Source organism: Apodemus sylvaticus, chromosome 17 (genome assembly GCF_947179515.1).
Source record: "Apodemus sylvaticus chromosome 17, mApoSyl1.1, whole genome shotgun sequence".
Lineage (NCBI taxonomy): Eukaryota > Metazoa > Chordata > Mammalia > Rodentia > Muridae > Apodemus > Apodemus sylvaticus.
The window spans coordinates 69,351,502-69,359,377 of record NC_067488.1 but is presented as its reverse complement, the minus strand read 5'-3'; positions in this window follow the sequence as shown (position 1 = coordinate 69,359,377).

Below are 7,876 nucleotides of genomic sequence, written 5' to 3'. Positions count from 1 at the left end.
CCCTCCCCTCCTCTCTTTCTCCCCTCCCCTCTTTTCCCTCCCTCCCCTTCCCTCCCTCTCTTTCTTTGGATGCTGGCCAGAGCCTTAAGTCTCTCAGAAACTTAAACCCAACCTCTTCCCCTTTGCACTCTCTGCTGTGTGGCTGCTTTGCAAACAGCACAGCTCTCTCTTTCTCTTCTTTTCCCTCCTGCCCACAGCAGCTGGGATTTACAGCCTGCCTGCCATGGTGCTTTTCTTTGTAAACTCTAACAAAATTGAACTAAAACTAAAAAACCAGAAACAACAAAGCAAAACCCCCAAAGCTGCTCTTAATGTCTTTGGTTCACACTGCATGAGTAAATGTTATCTGTAGGAGAAGATAAAATGATGTGAACATTTCTGGCCTTTATCAGTTAGAGGGTCAATTACCAGATAATGAATGGAAGAGAGAGGACCTGCTCAGAAAAACAGAGCCGTGTCCCAACATCTATAATAAATTAAATAAGATGGCAAAATTCACCTTGAGTGTGGTAGATCACGTAGCGTTGCACAAACTGGACAGCTTGTTTCCCTGGAGACGCAGAGGACAGAAAACAGCAGAGATGAGGTAAGCGGGTGCTGGGTGTGTCTCCTATCTCTCTCTGAAGTAGGAAGCAGGGTGGCATTGTGTATTAGTGTGGTTTGTGTCTCTGTGGCAAGCACCACAACCACAAGGAACTTGGGGAGGAAAGGGTTTATCTTAGCTTATTTTAGCTTATTCTACCTTACAGCTTATAGTCCACCATGAAAGGCAGTCAGGGCAGGAATTCAAGGTAGAATCCTGGAGGTGGGAGCTGAAGAGAGCTGTGGACTAACACTGATTGGTCTCTGTGGCTTGCTCAGGTGGCATTCATATGCAACCCACCACCAGGGCACTACCTGCGGTGCACTGGGCCTTGAGAATCAATCATACTCAAGGAAATGCCCAACAGACATGTGTATGGGCCAATTTAAGGATGGAGGCATATTCTTATTTGAGATTCCTCCTCATATGGAAGTCTAGCTTGCATCAAATCAGAAAAAAACAGTAAAGAAAAACCAACCAGGACAGGGTCTGGATACCAGAAGCCATAGTTACACTTGTTACTGTGTCACTGGACCAGGAGAGGCAGAGGATCTGCATTCTTCTCTCTGGGAATTCTGTCCAATGAGATAGCTCCAGCTATAAATAAATGAGATGATCTCAAAAGGTACCAAGGAAATGGGGGTGAGGGTGCAAGCCCGAGGACCTGCGTTCAGAGCCTCAGCACCTATGGAACAGCTGGGTTCCCAGGTTTCAGCCCCAAATGATGGGTTCATAAAAAGAGAGAGAGGTTTAGAGAATGGTATATGGCAGTATGGGAAAGGGGTGTCTAGGTGGGCCCATTGTCCAGGCACTCTTTCCCCCTGAGGGACCAGACACACACAGATGTGGTATAGAATAGAGTTTATTCAGGGCAGAGGATGGAAGTTAATGGGGTAGTGGAGGCAAAAAAAGGCAGAGAGAAAGAGAGAGACAGACAGACAGACAGACAGGCAGAGACAGAGAGAGAGAGAGAGACAGAGAGAGACAGAGACAGAGAGAGACAGAGAGAGAGAGAGGAGGGGCAAACAGCTCCTTTTATAGTGGGCCAGGTCTACCTGGCTGTTGCCAGGCAACTATGGGAGTGGCATACCTGGTTTTTGCCAGGTAATTGTGGGGTGGAGTTTAGACAGAATACTAACTGTGAGGGTCTGTGACGCCAAGGCCGGGGAGCCCGAGACCAGCAGATCACCATGGTCAATAATAGCCTTGCCTAGTTGTAAGCTCCATGTTTAGGTTGAGACTCTACCTCAAAAACACAAGCTATAGAGACACCCAATGTCAGTCCCTGGCCTTTATACACATGAGCACATGTGTTTGTATACGTGTGTGCACATGTAAAAACACACATATGTATATATATACACACAGTGTCTGGACATCCTATTCTTGCCTCCTCAGACACTGCACACAAGATACACAGACATACAGACAGGCAAAACATTCATACGCATAAAATACTGTTTCTATTTTGAGGTCAGCCTAGTGATTGAGTAATCAGTCAATAATAATAATAATAATAATAATAATAATAATAATAAATTACAAAAAGTCCCAAACCATTAGAGCATTCTAACAGTATACTAGGATATCCACAGTTATAAAGATTATTACTTGTATTTAATTTCATACCAGGCAAGCACTTACTAGCAGAACCGTATCCCCAGCCCAAAGTGCCTTTTAAAGGAAGGTGGAGACCATACAGCAATATCGGCCTGAGTTACTGATAGGGGCCTGACACAAGACTATGTGTTCCTAGGATGGCTAATCTTATCAATTTGATGGGAGTGAGAATCACTATGGAGCCTGGATGTGGTGGTGCACACCTTTAATCCCAGTGCTCAGAGGCAGAGGCAGGCAGATCTCTGAATTTGAGACCAGCCTGGTCTACATAGTGAGTTCCAGGCCAGCCTGGGCTATACAGGGTCTTGAAAACAAAGGAGTCACCATGGAAACCTGTATGAGTGTGTCTACACGGATATTTCTAGAAAAGTTTTAATGAAGAGGAAGACCCACTCTGAAGTGATTTTACTGTTACGTCTTAGACAGGGTCTTACTATGTATGTAGCCCTGACTGGCCTGGAACTCACTATGTAGAGGAGGCTGGCCTCTAGCATCCTGGGATTAATGGCTCTGGCCACCACGCCTTTAAGAATGAGAGGACATTTTCTTTGGCACCTCATTTGATTTGGAATGAGCAGAAGTTTCAATAAGGCCACTTGGTCCTGGGAAGGGGCTGCCACCTATGTTCAGTGTGATTCTGCAGGACAGCTATCCTGGGATGTCTGGATGGCTTCTTCCATGGGACATTGTGGAAAGAAACAGCATTAGACAGAAAACTGGTTTTTGAGACTTTTAAGTCTCTCTTCCAACTATTTTCAGAGGCTAAGGGCAAGAAATTCTAAAGAGTCAAACTGACCCACTGGTTACAATGTAACTGTAATGGGCTCTCTCTAGTCTGTAGTCTCCAGCGCCCTCCACCCCCTAACACAGCTGGGGGCTTTTTTTCTTTGTTTCAATAGGGCCTCACTATGTGGCTTAGCATGGCCTGAAACTTCCACCTGCCTCAGCCTCTCAGTGTGGGGCTTATGGGCGTGACCCACCACGCCTGACTTCGGTGTATTTGAAGACTAGATGCTCTCATCCCAAGTACTGAATGTCAAACTCATGCTTTGGTCACATTAGCAAGTGTTCCGCTGCCAAGCTACACCCAACTCCTATGTTGGATTTTTTTTTTCCTTTGTGGTTTCTGGTAGCCCTGGCAAATACTTGCTCCTATTTTCTGTTGAGCCACAGAAGAGATCAGAGAAATCTGCCTTCTGTAAAAGGAGTCTGGCCTTTTCTGTTTGGCAAAAGGTGATAGAGAGAAAAAGATACACAAGGGAAATAGAGTCGCATCCTGTGTCTGGTCCCCTTTTCTCCAGCCCAGATGTCTGACCAAGTCTCTTGTCCTTCCTATTAGCTGGGAAATAAAGGACTTAGGGGCTGTGGCATTGGAAGCTCGGCTTGGACTGGATTTATGTGTAACTCCGACATCATGCTTCTAGAGCAAGCAGCAGTGAGAGTTACTTTCAGAATGTTGTGAGAATTTGTTCAGTAAATGTCTGTGTCTCACTGACAGACTTTTCAAAATGGCAGTCTTGGGGCTGGTGGTATAGCTCAATGGTAGAATGCTTGCCTAGCCAGTACAAGGTCCTGGGCTTGGTTCTCAGCACTGAAAAGCCATGACAAAGACAGGAAATTCTCATTTGTCAGAGAATGATGACTGCCCAGGCTTTTGCCTTATGGTGGGTAGGGGTGAACCACTCAAAGCCGGCAGTGAGATTTTCTCTGTTTGGGTGGATTGGAGATAGTCATATTTGTAGGAAACGACATAATCAAGTGAGAAACATTGGCAATTATTTTATACATGATGTTTAGTTATTTGTGGGTTTTCTGAGACAGGGTCTTTCTATGCAGCTTTGGCTATTCTGGTGCTCTCTATGTAGACCAGGCTGGCCTCAAACTCACCGAGATCTGCCTACTCTACCTCCTGAGCTGGGATTAAGGGAGTGCCTGAGGCAAACGGTGGCTTTAAAAAGTTTGCCAAGCTCTGTCTCTGTGTCTGTCTGTCTCTGTCTTTCTGTCTGTCTGTCTCTGTCTGTCTCTGTCTCTGTGTATCTCTGTCTCTCATGTATCTTTCTCTGTCTGTCTTTCTCTCTGTCTCTTTGTTTTTTCTCCCTCTCTCTGTCTTTCTCTCCCTGTCTCTTTTTTCTCTGTCTGTCTTTTTCGGTTTCTCTCTGTCTTCGTTCTGTGTCTCTGTCTGTCTCTCTCCCTCCCTCCTCACCACCCTTCTTCCATGCTATACAGAAGGTTGGATTTGCTGCCACCTTAAGGCCAGGCCTGAGGGCTAGAAGTAAGCCAAGAACTTCCTGTCTGAGTCTAACAAGCTCAGATCTTATCCCAGGAAGATAAGATACGGAGTGAGCCGACTTTAAACAAACATTTCTGAGCAGGATTAGGCTTGGTTAGAAACAGATAAGACAAATGTGTTTAGCATAACATAAAAGGACTCAGATTTGTTATTGAGAGCTTTGGCAAGTTGTCCTTCTCGAACACCTGCTTCTTGCAAATTCCAGAAGGGCTTCGCGTCAGGTTCTGGAGTCCCACAGGCCCTTAGCTCTAGCCTTCGTTTGCATGTGACAATTTTCTAAGACACGTTTTTCTGTTTTGTTCTGCTCCCTGCTTTCCAGTCCTCTGCTCTGCCTAATTGCTTTAATCAGGGTTGTAAAGAAGGTGGGGGAGGTGGGGGGCAGGTCTTGGCCACTGTTCTTCTTCTCAGAGCTTTACTTAGTCTGGAGTAAGGTGTAAGTGAGTCCAGCACAAGGAAGCTCTGGACGCCATCTATGGTGAGGGGGAGTGAGAGCCATCAGAGCTCTCTTCCCCTCCCCTTTCGTGGCATTTCATTTTCTTTCCCATGATTTGCAATGTTGCAGGCTGGCAGCATGCTGTGAACAAAGAGAATTGCATTCTCTCATCCTGCTAGATAGACTGTGACTTGGCAAAGGCTGAAAGCAAACCATGCACCTGCTGAACCTTTCTGGCATGACAGAGAAGTCACCCCGCCTTCCCTTCCACGGGAAATGCTCCCAGACGACACAGGAGAACGAGCCCTAATTAAGTCTTCCCTTGGATCCATCTTTTCTCGGGCTTAGACATGTAATTAAGAGGGATATCAAGAGATGACATTTTTGCGTTTGAAAAGGACAGAAAGGGCTAGGGATGTAGAGTGTTCTCCTAGCATGCACCGCGTGCCCTGAGTTCAATCCTCAGTCCTGGACAGAAAGGGAAACAAGCAAGCAAACATCTCAGCCATGAAGTCCAGTGTAGGCTCAGCTGGAGAGCCCAGTGCAGACGAGTAAGGAGCCCCGCTGCATGCAAGACACAGAGACGAAAACCAACGGACCAAATAAGATGCCTTTGATGAAGAAAATTGATTGCAATTATAGAACATCTTCTCAGATGTTTTGTTTCTTGCATTTTGTCATTTTTTCTCACATTCACACTCACACACATGCACACTCATTTACACTCACATGCACATGAGTTCACATTCACACACATTCACAGTCACCCACTCACACATAGTCCCACTCACATTCACATTTACACTCTCACACACATGCACATAACTTCTCACACTCACATCACACATTCATACACTTACACACATGCATACAAATTCACACTCACACAAGTACACGTGCACACACACATACACACATTCACACTCACATGCCAACACACACATACACACGAGTTCACAAAGTCACACATATTCACACTCACATTCACACTCACATGCACACACATTCACATTTACAGTCACACACATTGCATTAATATTCTCCCTCTCACACACATGCATATACGTTCACACATGCATCACACATTCACACACATGCACACACCTTCACACTCACATACGCATACATTCACACACTTTATACACATTCATAGACAAAAAGACTTTTTGGTTGAGGATAAAACATGAACAACTGTTATCCTTTAGGGTTGCATCACTGAGTGATGTGGTGGCCATCTTAATTTGCGTGAAGTGTACTTTACAATGTTTACACACCGATGGCCTAGCCTTCCAGTGTCTTTTCAGAACCACCCAGTCCCTGGCTGTGTCTGTTTATACTATGCAAACTTCTGGGATTTGTATATTTATCTGGATAGAGACTTAAGAGATTTTTTTGTGTATCCAGGAGTTTAGACCTGCTTCCTCCTCCCGGCCTGTAAGAATCACCAACACTAAAGGGCTGAGAGGAGCGGAGGCAAGCTCTGGAAGGCCAAAGATGTGGGGCCATTAAAAACCGGGGAAGCTCCCAAGCAGCCCGTGGGAAGGATGGAAGTGCGCACGCGCGGCCTCCTGGGTCAGCTATGGCTGTTCTCAGCTTAAAGCGTCTCCGAGCACTTGCCGTTCTGGGTGGGTGATCTGGGACGACCGACACCGCTAAGTTTCAGTTTCTCATCTGTGAGATGGGATGAGAGTCTACCTCAGTCTACCTCACAGAGTTGTGGTGAGGACCCGGTGAGGTTGTCCCCATGGTCTTGAAACTTTGGTGTGTCTGTATGGCGTCTGTCTCCCGTGTGCGTTTTGCATCTTCCTGTCCTCCTTGTTCCTCTTCCATTGCAGGCCGCAGGAGGGTTGAGTGCTTTTCCCTGCTCCCCCAGGGCCGGTTTGCTCACCGGGTTCAGTCACTCGGTCACACTGTTTTACACTAGCGTGGAGAGCAGTTTGGTCTAGAGGACTGATACCTGGCATCAAGCCAGCCGGCCCAGCTTGGGAAGGAAAGACCAAATGAGCCCTGGGAGAGGAGCCTGCACGGTCAGACTGCTCTGGCCTACTTACCCCTGTAATTTGCAGAACTGGCCAGAAGATGGGGCTCTTGACCCTCAAGGGCCACAGGCCCTGCCTCATTGAAGCTAAAGGGAAATCAGACCCTGGGAGGACTCCTGGAAATCACGTTGCCCTACCCTGCCCTCTCTTACCGTGGGTGGCTGAGACCTGTCTTGTGGGGGCAGTTAGGTATTTGGGCACATCCTCCCTTTGGCCACCACCGTTAGCCACTTAATGAGCACTCTGCTTTGGGTTTGTCCAGTAATCCACCCCACCTTCCAATAGCTGCTTGTCCTCGGCTCCACAGAGCGCCCTCTCTGGTGCGCCCGGGTTCTTTCTGTCTCAGCGTAAATTCAGAGTCGCAAGGGAGAAAGCTTTTCTCATTGCTCTTTGCCAGCACTCAACACACAGGACACAGAGCTCTCCGTGAAGCCATTTTAATTAACAAATGATGGTTGAATCCCCGCTTAGTGACTGCCTGACCTAGACGTTGCTTAGTTTCTCGGTGACTCAATTTTCTCATTAGTGAGACAGAGAAATAACAGAGATGCTATGACTACTTCGATAAATGGCACATTTATTTTACTAGGTCCCGGTGCCTGAAGGGATGGCTCCCTGAAACCTTTAATGGCATTATTATTATTATTATTATACAAGGAAAATAAGGTCTGCACCCATTATCTGGCTATTGTGGTTTGTATATGCTTGGCCCAGGGAGTGACACTATTAGGTGTGGCCCTGTTGGAGTAGGTGTGTCACTGTGGGCGTGGGCTTTAAGACCATCACCCTAGCTGCCTGGAAGTCAGTATTCTGCTAGCAGCCCTCAGATGAAGACGTAGAACTCTCATCTCCTCCTGCACTATGCCTGCCTGGATGCTGCCATGCTCCTGCCTTGATGAAAATGGACTGAA